The sequence below is a fragment of the Xyrauchen texanus genome, chromosome 5 (assembly GCF_025860055.1).
Source record: "Xyrauchen texanus isolate HMW12.3.18 chromosome 5, RBS_HiC_50CHRs, whole genome shotgun sequence".
Taxonomy (NCBI): Eukaryota; Metazoa; Chordata; class Actinopteri; order Cypriniformes; family Catostomidae; genus Xyrauchen; species Xyrauchen texanus.
This window is the reverse complement of record NC_068280.1, coordinates 13,766,439-13,782,289: the sequence shown is the minus strand read 5'-3', so window position 1 is coordinate 13,782,289 and position 15,851 is coordinate 13,766,439.

The window sequence follows — 15,851 nt, the reverse complement described above, 5'->3', positions numbered from 1 at the left end:
GGAACTTCTCTGCAAAGAGACCTTAAGTACAAAGGTTACGGTCAATAAAAGACAGAACACACTCCCTGGAATACCCGGGAAAGGCAAACTCTGTTTGTCCTTCGATATAAACCAATTTGCTACGCTTAAGACTCATCAGATCATCCTCCTGATCATTTATCCTACAAACAGCTGCTAAAAAGGAACGAATGAACATTTCACACAAAGTCCCAGTACGTGTGATTTAACACTCTAAAATGTACACAATATCTAGCCTTGCTAGATAAATACTTTGACCTCTGATTACTTTTATAACTGACAAATTAATAATTATAGCCTGATGTACCTTTTTAAAATATGTGTAGTGATTTGTAATCACTTATAACTGACAAATCAATACATTTAATCTTGTATTATCTCATTTTACTAGGAATGGTAACTATTCAAAGCTTAACCTGTTAATATACCCTGACAATCAGGTTTCTCATGACATGTATTGTATTATCCATGTTGTGAAACCAATTAATTAACCAGTATGATTTGTGATCAGATTTTCATGTTTTGTTACTTTCGTGATTATTATACGTGTATGTCATATTTAGTATGTAAATGCTTGCTTGTTTACATAAAGAATGTTGATGACTACAAATGCCATGTATCGCACCGTTTTCAAGATATAAAAGTTCATGATTAAATATTCACTAGTATGAGCGGGAAGTTTGTAGGAATCCTTCATAAGACTGTATAGCCTTAAAGTGACTTTATGACTCATCCAATGAGTAGAATTCCTACTAGATCAGTAAAATATGCTATTTTAACCACTCGATGATGATTTTAAAGAAAAATACATGTATAAGTAGTAGAAAATGCACAATTTGTCTTGTTTACATTCTGAATTTATGACCCTAATGTGCCAACACACTATAGGCGGCCATGATATGCACCAATTACACTCTGTAATTGTAATTTATGATTACATGGATACATCTGCAAAGATTGTTGTGTTAAAGAGTAATAATGGGCAAAATACAGACAAAAGAATAATAGGCATACCTTACTATGGGCAGATGTGTGAATGGCTTTCACTGCAGAAGGCACATGAATGAAGCAGCAAATAAAACGAATGAGTGAATGGGCACTTAAGTGTATTTGATTAGATTTGACTCCATTTGTATAAACAAAAAAAATGCATGACATGTTCTTGGAAAGTGTCTCTACATGAACAATTGTACAGATGTAGGTAAATTCGCACCATCTGGCTAATAACTGCATGTCGGTGTGTTCATGTTGACTGATCTTAACTGACTGAAAGCCATGAGCGTAAATTATTTGTCTGTCTCAAAGTAGGTGGAGCTCCAGGTCACACCTATCGATGACGTGGACCAATGGCAGTAATATGATGTTTAGCAACCTGTAAGTAATTTTGCTAAATCTTCGCACAAGCACCGAAACAAATGCAAAAACACATTCTTTTTGGCCAGATTTTGTTCTAAATGATGTCTTAATCGTTTGTTCTTCGATTCCGTATCAAGTATTTTGGGGCCTTAACTCTCCATATCTTTAAGGTAGCTCAACAAGGTACTTGCGTTATTGTTGTGTATATACAGGTTTATTAATGGTATATGGTAGGATCAAGTAACAGCTGATTCAGTATGTGCCACTCTAAATGAAATTAATATTATTTCTGACCCTTTCAAGTATTTCAGTAATTTTCAGAATTGTGAAAGGTCTAAATACTGAAAATTTGTGAATGTGTTCATCAATTTTTCTAGTCATGGAATCAATATTACTCATGAATTAACATTCTCTCATGGATTTGTTAAAGAGTAATTTTCTGCTGATCTGGCATACTTGGCATATTTTGGAGTTTAACTCAGAATTTTGAAACATGCATTTAGTATAATATAAGACAGTATATATACTGTAAATGTAATATATATATATATATATACATACACTCACTTAAAGGATTATTAGGAACACCTGTTCAATTTCTTATTAATGCAATTATCTAATCAACCAATCACATGGCAGTTGCTTCAATGCATTTAGGGGTGTGGTCCTGGTCAAGACAATCTCCTGAATTCCAAACTGAATGTCAGAATGGGAAAGAAAGGTGATTTAAGCAATTTAGAGCGTGGCATGGTTGTTGGTGCCAGATGGGCCGGTCTGAGTATTTCACAATCTGCTCAGTTACTGGGATTTTCACGCACAACCATTTCTAGGGTTTACAAAGAATGGTGTGAAAAGGGAAAAACATCCAGTATGCGGCAGTCCTGTGGGCGAAAATGCCTTGTTGATGCTAGAGGTCAGAGGAGAATGGGCCGACTGATTCGAGCTGATAGAAGAGCAACTTTGACTGAAATAACCACTCGTTGCAACCGAGGTATGCAGCAAAGCATTTGTGAAGCCACAACACACACAACCTTGAGGCAGATGGGCTACAACAGCAGAAGACCCCACCGGGTACCACTCATCTCCACTAAAAATAGGAAAAAGAGACTACAATTTGCAAGAGCTCACCAAAATTGGACAGTTGAAGACTTAAAAAATGTTGCCTGGTCTGATGAGTCTCGATTTCTGTGAAGACATTCAGATAGTAGAGTCAGAATTTGGCGTAAACAGAATGAGAACATGGATCCATCATGCCTTGTTACCACTGTGCAGGCTGGTGGTGGTGGTGTAATGGTGTGGGGGATGTTTTCTTGGTACACTTTAGGCCCCTTAGTGCCAATTGGGCATCGTTTAAATGCCACGGCCTACCTGAGCATTGTTTCTGACCATGTCCATCCCTTTATGGCCACCATGTACCCATCCTCTGATGGCTACTTCCAGCAGGATAATGCACCATGTCACAAAGCTTGAATCATTTCAAATTGGTTTCTTGAACATGACAATGAGTTCACTGTACTAAAATGGCCCCCACAGTCACCAGATCTCAACCCAATAGAGCATCTTTGGGATGTGGTGGAACGGGAGCTTCATGCCCTGGATGTGCATCCCACAAATCTCCATCAACTGCAAGATGCTATCCTAACAATATGTTCCAACATTTCTAAAGAATGCTTTCAGCACCTTGTTGAATCAATGCCACGTAGAATTAAGGCAGTTCTGAAGGCGAAAGTTGGTCAAACACAGTATTAGTATGGTGTTCCTAATAATCCTTTAGGTGAGTGTATACTCAGTTTATGTGTGTGTGTGTGTGTGTGTGTGTGTGTATGTATACACACACACACACACACACACACACACACACACATATATATATATATATATATATATATATATATATATATATATATTTATATATTTGGGCTGTCAATCGATTACAATTTTTAATCAAATTAATTGCATGATGTCCCGATTAATTAATCGGATTAATGCATTTAATAGCATATACAAATATTTGCTGAGAAAGCCCCTCATATAACAATAATTCAATATATGATGAAATAATTATACATATTATCTTTAAATATTAAAAAATTATATATTTAAGAAATATCACACAAGCAAGAGTGCGATATGGCCCTACATCAGCACTGCTGTGATTCGGCCACAGGCTGAGTGCCGTAAGTAATTACAGCAGTGCTGATGTAGGGCCATATAGCATGATTGTGAGTGTGATATTGATTATATGTTGCTATATATGATGCCACACAGCTGAAATTGCAATTACTGCCCTCTGGAATAAACAGGTGGTACTACAAGCTTGCATTTCTCAGGAATCTTCCTTATTACAATCCGGGGCGATTAATTGCGTTATTTTTTTAACACGTTATTTTTAATAAAATTAATCACACTGAATTAACGTGTTAAATCGACAGCCCTAATATATATATATATATATATATATATATATATATATATATATATATATATATATATATAAAATAAGTCTATCTAAAAGTACCAAATTATATATATAAATACACACACATACACACACTACTGGTCAAAAGTTTTGAAACACTTGCCAGAAATGTTTCTCATGATCTTAAAAACATTTTGGTCTGAAGGTGTATGCTTAAATGTTTGAAATTAGTTTTGTAGACAAAAATATAATTTTGCCAACATATTAATTTATTTTATTACAAAACTAAACTTTTATACAAAAACAAAATAATGTTTTTGAAATGGATGACTTGGACCGAATAATTAAGAAAAGCTTTAAGGTTAAGAAAAGGGAACTCCTTTAATACTGTTTAAAAAGCTTCTCAGGCTGATACGTCAAGTAGTTGGTTGAGAAAATGCTAAGACTACATGTCTGCAAATTCTAGGCAAAATATGGCCACTTTGAAGATGCTTAAATATAATATAGTTTTGATTTATTTTGGATTTTTGTAGTCGCAACATATTTCCCATATTTCCAGTTCTATTATTCCATATTTGTGATGATTTTACTATTATCTTACTATTATTTCTTCCCAACAATCTAGCTGATCCCACAAAAGCTCAATGGGGTTAAGATCCATAACACACTTTTCCAATTATCTGTTGTCCATTATGTCTGTGTCTTTGCCCACTCTAACATTTTATTTTTGTTTTTCTGTTTCAAAAGTGTCTTTTTCTTTGAAATTCTTACCATAAGGCCTGAAGCCCCGAGTCTTCTCTTTACTGTTGTAAATGAAACTGGTGTTAAGCGGGTAGAATTCAATGAAGCTGCCAGCTGAGGACATGTGAGGTGTCTATTTCTTAAACTAGAGACTATGATGTACTTATCTTCTTGTTTAGTTGTACATCTGGCCTTCCACATCTCTTTCTGTCCTTGTTAGAGCCAGTTGTCCTTTGTCTTTAAAGACTGTAGTGTACACCTTTGTATGAAATCTCAAGCACTATATAGCCTTCATTCCTCAAAACAATGATTGACTGATTTCTTTTTGAAAATCTTCAACCTTTTTACCTAATATTGACCTTAAGACATGCCATGACATGAAGGGGTGTACCTGGTCTGCAACAATGCTTAGGTACAGTTGTGGCCAGAAATATTGGCACGCTTGGTAAATATGAGCAAAGAAGGTTGTGAAAAAATCTGCATTGTTTATACTTTTAATCTTTCATTCAAAAAGTTCCAAAAAATCTAACCTTTAATTGAAGAAAAACAATTGAAAGAGGGGAAATATCTCATTATTAAATACTGGATCTTTAATGTTGTGGGGCTGTTTTTATTTGAGGTCCTGGGCATCTTGTTTGGATACATGGCATCACAGACTATCAAATACGAACAGATAGAAAATCTAAACCTGGCTGCCTCTGCCAGAAAGCTTACAATGGGCCGTGGTTCGATCTTCCAGCAGTACAATGATCCAAAACAAACATAAAAATCAACACAAAAATGGTTCACAGACCACAAAATCAAGGTTCTGCCATGGCCATTCCAGGTCCCTGACCTGAACCCCATAGAAAACCTGTGGGGTAAACTAAAGAGGAGAGTCCACCAACATGGTCCTCTGAATTTGAAGGATCTGGAGAGATTCTGTGAGGAGGAATGGTCTCAGATCCCTTGTCAGGTGTTCTCTAACCACATTAGGATTATAGTAGAAAACTCAGAGCTGAAATCTTGGCAAAGGGAGGTTGCAAAAAGTACTGAATAAAAGGGTGCCAATAAGTATTTTAATTGTTTTACTTCAATCAAAGGTTAGATTTTTGTGCTTTTTTTATATTGAAAGATCAAAAGGATGAACAATGCAGTATTTTTTTTTTCACAGACTTCTTTGCTCATATTTACCATGGGTGCCAATATTTTTCGCCACAACTGTAAGTGGCACATGTCAAATTGGCGTCCACATGAATAGCCAGACCCAGGGTTTCCCAGCAGAACATTGCCCAAGAGCATCACACTTCCTCCTTGTCATCTTCCCACAGTGCATCCTGGTGCCACCACTTCCGGGAGCACCCCTCAAGCCTTGCCGTTTCAGAGATGCGACTTCCTCATCTGGCCAAAACAATTTGGCCCTTGTCAAAGTCACTCAGGTCTTCACTCCTGCCCATTTCTCCTGCATTCTACACGTTGACTACAATAACTGATTGTTTGCTTACCATCTACACAGACCTTAACATGTGGCGATGAAAAATGTTATTTGTTTCACCTGTGAGTGGTCATAATGTTTTGGCTCATCAGTGTATAGAAGTGTATATACACTCACCGGCCACTTTATTAGGTACACCCACTTAATAATGCAATTATCTAATCAGCAAATCGTGTGACAGCAGTGTAATGTATAAAATCATTCAGATATGGGTCAGGAACTTCAGATAATGTTAACATCAACCACCAGCCTGTCTGGCACCAGCAATCATGCCATGGTCGAAATTACTTGGATCACATTTTTCCCCATTGTGATGGTTGATGGTGCCAGATGGGCTGGTTTGAGTATTTCTGTTACTGCAGAATTCTAGAATTTACTCAGAATGGTGCCAAAACCAAAAAAACAACCAGTGAGCAACAATTTTGTGGATGGAAACACCTTGTTGATGAGAGGTCAACAGGGAATGGCCAGACTGGTTTGAACTGACAACGTCTACGGTAACTCGGATAACTACTCTGACTACAATCAGTGCTATTCTGAGATGCGCGTTGGTGCTGTTTTGGCAGCATGAGGAGACCTACACAATATTAGGCAGGTGGTTATAGGGCCAGTGGTGGCTCAGTGGTTAAGGCTCTGGGTTACTGACCGAAAGGGCGGGGGTTCAAGCCCCAGCACCGCCAAGATACCACTGTTGGGCCCTTGAGCAAGGCCCTTGACCCTGTCTGCTCCATGGGTGCTGTTTCATGGCTGACCCTGTGCTCTGACCCCAGCTTAGTTGGGATATGTGAAAAAACTGTATTTCATTGGCTCTGTACCTGTACTCTGAACAATGACAATAAAGTTGAAGCTTATCTTATAATGTTGAGGCTGATCTGTGTATATACATCTATACAGACCCACAAAAGGAGATGTTTAGCTGAATATTCAAGCTGTTCTTTTCTAATCAATGAAAGTAAATGATTACTGAGGCTGTGCAAAAAGGCATAAATAAAGTCAACTTGTATAGAGTTTTTAACAATAGATATTGTTTCAATGCAGCTTTGCAGAAAATCATGCTTTAAGTTGTTGAGGGAGAAAAACATTAGGAGGTAGCAGAGGTACCTCAAGCATTACAGTAAATGTGCATATTCCAGATATATTCTGCTTATATAATGTGTACATAATAGTCATGTTTTTGTGTATTAATGGTCATATTTTATTAGAAGAATGATTACATTTTCAAGATTTCATATTAAGTAATCTTTCAAGCAGGTCAAAATAATCAAAATCAGCTCCATATGACAAAATTAAATCTAGGGTATGATTATGGGAATGAGTGGTTGCAGTGACATTTTGTCTGACTTGGACAGAGTTGAAGAATGTTAAAATATATAAATCCCTATAAAGTCATGTACCAACAATCAAGTTTTAATTTCCTGTTTAATAAATTTACTATATAATTACATACATCCTTTACAGTACCCACAGGAATGGAGCTTATATGCTTTGCTTGTAAACATAAAGGAATAAACTCTTGAAATAACCAAAACATATAGGCAAAAACAAACAAACAACAAAGTCGACTTGACTTTACATGAGAGTTCTCCACTGGGTTTAATAATGCCAATATATTGATTCTTTAAAAGGAAGTTTGTTGGGACCCTTTTAGGTCATAGTAGCCTTGAATGCAGAAGTTTTACCCTGCTTCATCCTGATAGGCTAAAACTTATTTGGGCCTTATTAACCAGTCAAAAGTGTTGTGCCTGATTCATTATAATCATGGAGAAAAAAAAAGAAATATAAAAAAAGCCAAATACACAAGTTCTAACAAGTAAATCAGCTATTACATTGATGTCTATACAATGACTGGAGAGGACTAGTAAAATACTTATAAAGGATGAGATTCTTAACTGTATCTACCTATTTCCTGATGAGCCTACTGTACTGCTTTTTAAAATTGGGTTGTATATTTTCCTTTAATAAATGAATTATTGGCATGTGTATTTTGTTGATTCATGTTTATTTTCTGTTTCATGTCATGTGTTCTCTGTTCATGTGATTCCTGTTCCTCCATGTTCATGTGTCTTGTTTTCATTGGTTTATTGTCTAGTTATCTTGTGATCAGTTCTGCGTTATCATTGGTTGACTTGTTTGTCTTGTTCTCCCATAACATTTACTGTATTTAAGCCTTATGTTTGCCATTGTCAGGTATTGTGTGTGTGAATGTAACTTTGTTTTATCATTTGATGTCAAGCCTAGTTTTAGTCAAGTTCATGTTTATGTTTCATGTTTATAGTTAGGGTTTTTGGATTTCACATTTTGTTAAATATATTGCACTTGGGTTCTTCACTCCATTGTCTTCGTCTTTCCAGCGCCAGCAACATTGTTACAATTATACATAAATTATAAATAGAATAACCTTAACTATATCTAACATAATACTGTATTTATCCAACAATTAATTAACACTTTGTACAGTAATGTTTACTGTATAAAATTCAGGCTAAACACTAAAGTAAAACTGTAAAAATACATCAAAACAATACCCTGCATACTGGAGATGAGATGATTTTAATGTTTAACATTAAACTCTGCCTCTACCACACACATATAGAGTATTTAACGTAACTCCAGGAATTCAACACATTTCCTGTTTGTCTTATGAATCAGTCAGATTAGTTGGAGGGACTCCACAGACAGTTTTTAGAAGTTACTGTCAATGTGCCAAAAGTTAACATAATCATATTTTCTAATTGAAAATTTCCAGTGGTTTGCCAGAATGTGTGATCTAATATTAATACCAATATTAGAGGAAATTGACCACTTATGTAATGTAATACAAAATTAAACAATTTCCTTCTCGGAAAGAATAAATATGACTGATTCTGCAGATTTAATACATTATTTCACTCTCTGCAAATTATTATAGTTAAGAATTTGTCAGAACAGAAAAAATATCACATTTCAATCTAAACAGCCATATTGCTAGAACATGCCTAAAGGATGGATATTGAATTCTCAGTGTGAATTTTCTCCACAGTGCCAGTGATTGTGGACAGTTATGGTTTCACTGGTTGTGGTGGCTGTATTTCTCCTTTAGAGGACCCTCTTTCATCGCTCGTGGCATGATGGCAGTGAAAGCCAGCATAAAGTGTCAAAGGGGGAGGGGAGAAAAGTGACCCAAAAGCAGAGGGAAACAGTTCATTGAATTTATTATATCAGTCGCTCAAATTAGGACAGTCGCACTGGGAACCAGCTGCAGAGAGCAGAGTCAAACAATATGCTTAAACGGCTAAGGGATGTGTGTGTTATTATGATGAGTGTGTGTGCATTGTGGAAGTCAGGAGCAATCTGAAGAGAGTCCGTAGAAGCTGGTGTGGTGCAAAGCAAAGCCCAGACGATATTCTCCCCTGAGATGCAGGCAGAAACAGAGGAATCCTCCTCCACAGGAATTGGGCAACAGTACAAGTGAAGGCAGAGGCAAAGTGGAAGGTAACCACACCTCTAGAGACAGGCAACCAACAGACACATGAGCAAGATCCAACAACAAAAGAGAGCATAGTTAACAATTGACAGTAAACAATAAACTGGCAAAGAAAGAGGGGAAACATAAGGAATAAGTAAGGAGTGCAATCAGAGTGAAGCAGGTGGAACGGGTGAGTAAATCATTGCCGTGATCAGCGCCTCCCCAAGAATGATTCATTAGTGATCGCTTGTCATATATTTCTGATATGGCTTAATGATTGCAAACTGCTTTGCAAAAGCTGCTCATAAGCCCCCACTGCCACTTTCACTCTGAAGAATACAGCGCATGCATTTATTTAATTAAATCATATTCATTTGAAGTTTGATAATCACATTATGCCATATCACGATTCCTGTCTTTCCGCCCCAAAATTTAAGGCCTCTTAAAATAAATAAAAAAATTAAGACTTTTGTTGTATCATTTAAGATATTTAAGACTTTTTATGACCTAAAATTTTGGAAAACTGAATTTAAGACTTTTTACGGATCCATGGGAACCCTGTAATGGTCATTACATAAAAGGAGTTCACACATGCAGCCCTTTCTGTAAATGTAACACAATTTTTCTGTTCAGTGATCATGTGTGAACTGGAACCTGTTGCCAAAAATATAAACTCTGGCATTTTGCCATCTTAAAAAGTTGTAACACTGTTGGAAAAATTCTATTGATATTGAATACGTGTTGTATTGATGCTATGTCCATGAACAAAGCCCTAAGATTAGTGGTTTGAGCAAATGAGATCATAGAATTTTAAAAGCATTTTGGTTTTGATGTGTGAATTACAGCAATATGGATAAAAGACGGAAGCTGTTGCATGTGTGGCATTCTTACCGGAAAGGATAATCTGGCAATTTTACTACAATTTAAAGGCTTTCATGCATGAAAGTGGTGTGGAATACTTGAATGTATTTATAATATTCCAGGGTGGCTGAAAACAAAGCCTTACCCTCACATAGACTCAGTAAGAGGGTATAAGAGGGATTCTCTTACTGAATGGTTACTGCTGTATTTAACCTCTTCTCTCTCTGGCAAGTGTTACTATGGTGGCTTGCTCGATAGGACGAATTCAAGTGAACCCACTGGAAGAATCAATAAGGATGAAATCAGCTCAAGTCATTGCTTCCTTCACAATCGTGCTGCTGACTTGGCAACTGATCAGTGCAAACATGGAAGACATTCGACTGGCCACAGGTAACCAAGCCTTTCTTTGGTATGGGAACTTTTCTTTCCCTATCTGTCACTCACTTGATGTTGTGTCGATTTAGTGACACTAGGGGTCACTCTTGAGAGTCCGAGACGCCTCTGATCTTTGATAAAAGGCCAATGGGAATTGGCGAGTGGTATTTGCATGCCCCTCCCCTGGACATATGTGTATAAAAGGAGGGGTGTGCATAGCGCTCATTAGATTTTCTCTTCGGAGCCAAACGGTTGATGGTTCAAGCTGAGTTAAACAATTTCCATCCCTCAACTCTGCTGGATCCTTACGGGGCATTACAGCGGCTTTCTCCCCTCTCTGCAAGGGTGCACTACAGAGATTGCCAATGGGTGCTTCAGCAGATCATTTAGAGGTCTGGTACCCACGACCAGACCTCTGGGTCTTTCAGGGATCAGGTGGTGAACCTGCAAGTGCTGCCCCAGGAGGAGGCAGACCCAGCCTAAGCATTGCTGTGTCCGGTGCACACTTTACACATCTATTTGAATAGTATGCAAAGCTTTAGGATCTATGAGCAGCTCTTTGTCTGCTTTGGTGGACAGAGGAAAGGAAGCGCTGTCTTCAAACAGAGGATCGCCCACTGGATCATTGATAACATAGCTGTTGCCTACCAGGCCCAGCACGTATAGCTACGAGCCCATTCCACCAGGAGTGTGGTGGCCTCCTGGGTTCTGACCAGTGGCGCCTCTCTAGCTGACATTTGCTGGGCTACACCCAACACCTTTGCGAGATTCTACAATCTCCGGGTTGAGTCGGGCTCATTTCCCTTGGGAAACCGCGTCCCAGTTGGTTAGTGAATTCTCTCTTTTTTAGGAGAGAAAAAGAAAAAAAATGTGAAAAGAGGCACGACTAGGACAAGCCTGTCCATATCCTTTTGGGTAGGTGTCTCATCCCCTGAAGGGCTGTTTGACACTCGCACTAGCGTCAGGGGAGTTTACGGGCCGGCCCGGTGCGCTGGCTATGTGGCACACAGCAGGCTGCCAGTCTCACACCACCGATCCACGTAACCCAGTTCAGCGAGTTGTGGCGTTTTTGTAGGGGACCCCTTGTGTCACTACATACACACAATGTCGAGTGAGTGACAGATAGGGGATGTCCTGTTTAATTTCGTAACCTCCATTACCTGAACGAGACGTTGTGTCTCTCCTGCCACAACGTTGAACTACCTGCTGAAATGGCCAGGACCTTATTCTCGGCTATTCAGTACAAAATCTAATGAGCGGTATGCACGCCCCCTCCTTTTATACTCGTATGTCCGGGGGAGGGGCATGCAAATACCACTCGCCAATTCCCATTTTATCAAATATCAGAGGCGTCTTGGGCTCTCGAGAGTGACCCCTAGTGTCACAACATGGACACAAAGTCTCATTCCCTCCATCAGGGAACGGAGGTTATGAAAGTAACCAGGACGTATGCCATACAAGGTTTAGTTTTGCAGAAGTACAAATGCAATAAATTAGTCCTGGGCAAAGGTTGTGTCTTTTTTTTTTTTTTTTTTAAAAACAAAACATTCCTTTCCATTACCAAAAATAATTTCAATAGTATTTGTCATCATCTTCTCTAAACAAAAATGTTGTTGAAAATAAATCATTCTTTGTTTTTTACTGTCCATCTCAGATTGATGGGCCTCGGACAGACCTCAGTTTTGGCTTTTGTAATTGACACCATTGTCAGCATGTCAAGTGATATTGCAGCAGCCAAGACAGTGTCCTTTAGTATCACAGATAGCAGGAGAGGAACACCTCAAGAACTTCACAATATTTTCTAGTACCATTTAATGATCCAGGTAGTACCATTGTGCTTTTAATACAAATAAACTACTGTTCAAAAGTTTTGAAACACTATGAAATTTTCATTTTTTTTTTTTTTTTACAACTGACTTTAAAATGTATTCTATTTAAATAAATGCTGTATTCCTTAAACTTTCTGTTCATCCAAGTATCCTCCACTTGTAGCAATGACAGCTGGGTAGTAAATTTTTTAAGATATTGAGGTAAGCTTTCTTCCGCACTTCCCATAGGTGTGACTGACTTGCAGGGCACTTCTCTACGAACCATGTGATCAACCTGTTCTCACAGCAGCTCAACACCTCAAACTTTATACTCAGAAAGTCTTTAACCATACTTAATTGAATTAAAGAAAATGTTTATGCAAAATGTAATGTCTTTTATTCAGAATAATTCAGTTTCTTTGAGCAACATAATTTAGTTGATTAGGTCAAAATAATATGCTATAGTAGTTTTAACTCAACTTTATAAGTTTTTAAGGCTCAATTTGCTAATATTTATTGGACAAATTTTCTTATGTAGGTCCAACTTAATTAATTCAATTAATCATTAGTATATTCAAGGTAAGCAAGCCAATTCAAGAAAAAAACCAAAAACTAATAAAAAACAACCCCCAATCAGGAATGCCAGATGATGGATGGGTGAAACTAATGATGTTGGGATCCTTCAGTCGTAAATGGAAATTAATACCTGCTAGGAGGGCTGAAGAGTTGGGCAAATTACAAGTTAAAACATGTGACTATATGCAAATATAATGGCAGTTGTTGGAATCAGGAACAGACACAACCAGCACAGAGGATAGGAATAGCTCTGGCAGATCATAATATGAGTGTGAATTTAGCCAAACTGACCTCATATTTGGCAGCAGTATTCATGAATTGAAGATTTAGGAGGTACCAGTGATCTTATTATTAACCTAAATTGGTAGATAAATGATGCAGTCCAGCTGAGTCGACACTACTATTGATATAGGAAATCAAATAGTGACCTTTATGATAATATTGACTATGCTTGAATATCACATACATGATGATTAGTTTGCCTTGCCATACCTCACCTCACAGACACACGATAATGATGGAGTAGATTTCAAAACGTGAAAGATTTATTCCCAGGGAAAGAGAAGAGATTCGCCGACCATTCTATAGATCGCTTAAGTCTGAATATCCAACCTGCCAAAGAGCTGCATCTTTAAATTGGGGGAAGTAGTAGGCTAATCAAATAAGTCATATTATTTTAAACCATTCCAATCATTTAAGCGAGCCCAGATATGCATGAATTCATAGCATGATACAGTGAATAAGGAAACGATCACTGAAAATTGCCTAAAGCGCCTTTACACAGCTAAGTAAACATTCTATTTTTATCATTTAATTTTTATCTCATAAAATGTTAGCATTGTACTGCTGTGTAAATGTATTTATGCCTGCTCTGATCAGATTTAAAGTCAATAAGACCAAATGCCACTTCAGATGCAGATTCTGTGCCACCTGGGTGTAAAGGTGTAAAACTATGTATCCCAGGGCCGGCCCGTGGGCTTGTGGGGCCCTTGGCGAAATCATGAACATGGCCCCCCTGTGTGAAAATTGTCATAACTTTAAAACATCCATAGAACCACTGCAAACTTGATGAGGAGATTTTTTATTTGAATAGAAAGCACTTAAAAAGAAGCACTACTGTATAGCTAGGTAGATGACAAATAACTTGTCCAATAGCCAGGGATGTAAAGTAACGAATTACAAATACTCACATTACTGTAATTAACTACATTTCCCAAGAATTGTACTTTTACTTACTAAAGTAGATAAAAAATGTTATACTTTTACTTGAGAACATTTTAAGTGCTGTAACTGTACTTTTACTGTGCTATATATCTGTGTTTGCTACTTCCCTGTCCTGATTTTATTGTTATCCATCAACATGATTGGCTAGAGAGAGAGTCTCATGACTCCCATCAAATCAAATCGCACGTAAAAAACTTGAATGGCAGCTGTAGATCAGGCACTAACTGTAATGGATGTGGAGGATGCCTCAAGCACAGTTCAACACCTGAACATCACAGCAGCACCTGAAAGGGCTTTTCGCAGTGAAAAAGGCCAATTGCTTGATCGTGTCATGTGAGTTTACCTTGCTCAAGCCATATATCAGCATTTATCCTGCCTCTAATTTGAAGAAACATATCGAGGTAAATTTAATATTTCTGCTTACTAGATTCTGTGTCTATAATGTAGTCTGTAATTTAACTTTCTATCACTGAGATTATTGGGCTGTGTGTGAGATTAATGCAATGTTATCAATAGTCTGGGTGATAAAACAATCTTGGTGATTATCTGCAAAAAAAAACAAAAAAAAAGAGAGAGTAGTTTTCTATATTTAGCCTATGTTATATATCTAGAACAGGGGTGTTCATTACATCAGTCAAGATACCAAGAGCACCACTGGTTGGTTGATCTAGATGAAATATAAAAGATGTACTTTTTATTTCCTGACATCTGTAGCTGCGCGCGGTTTGGCGACTAATCTTTGAGCTCTAATGCAGGTTTGCACCTAAATGATCAAATACACTTTATAATTCCACCAGTGCCCTTCTTGATGAGGATTTAATGTAAACGCAGTCGTTTATGTCTAAAGTCAATGTAAACTGTGGGACAGAAAGAGTCGGACTTTAAGTGTACATGTAACCAAATTGAGCACTGTCTAGTAGGCTAAGTCATATAAAGCATATTAATCAAACAACAATAACAAGGAAACGAGAAAACCACTCACAACTTTTGGCTGATTAACTTGAGTAGCTTTAAAAGTATTAATGTAATGGAAAACAGTGATAGTTTTAATAATAATATTTATTAATAATATTGTAAAAATTTTTTAATAATACTGACCCCTGATGTAGAGACTGTGTTAATTGGTATAATAAATTACCAGGAAATTAGAGATGATCAAATAATTTATAATTAAGCGAATGTTTACAATAGAAAATGATAAACGTTTGCAGAGCAATACTAGACAAAATTGTGCCTCATGCATTAGAATGAGAACACAACAATTTCTTGGCTGAAAAGATACAAAAAATAAATAAATGTTGAACATTGTATCTCAAAAGGAGGGCAATATGGCCACCATGTGCTACTTAAAGAAATAATTAAGACAAAAATTCAAATTCTCATATAATTTTCCTCATGCCATCTGTCTATGACTTTCATTCTTCAGAACACAAATTAAGATTTTCAGAAGAATATTTCAGCTCAGTAGGTCAATTCAATTTAAGTGAAGTTGTGCCAAAATGTTGACGCTCCAAAAAGGCACATAAAAGCAGCATAAAAGTAATACATACCACT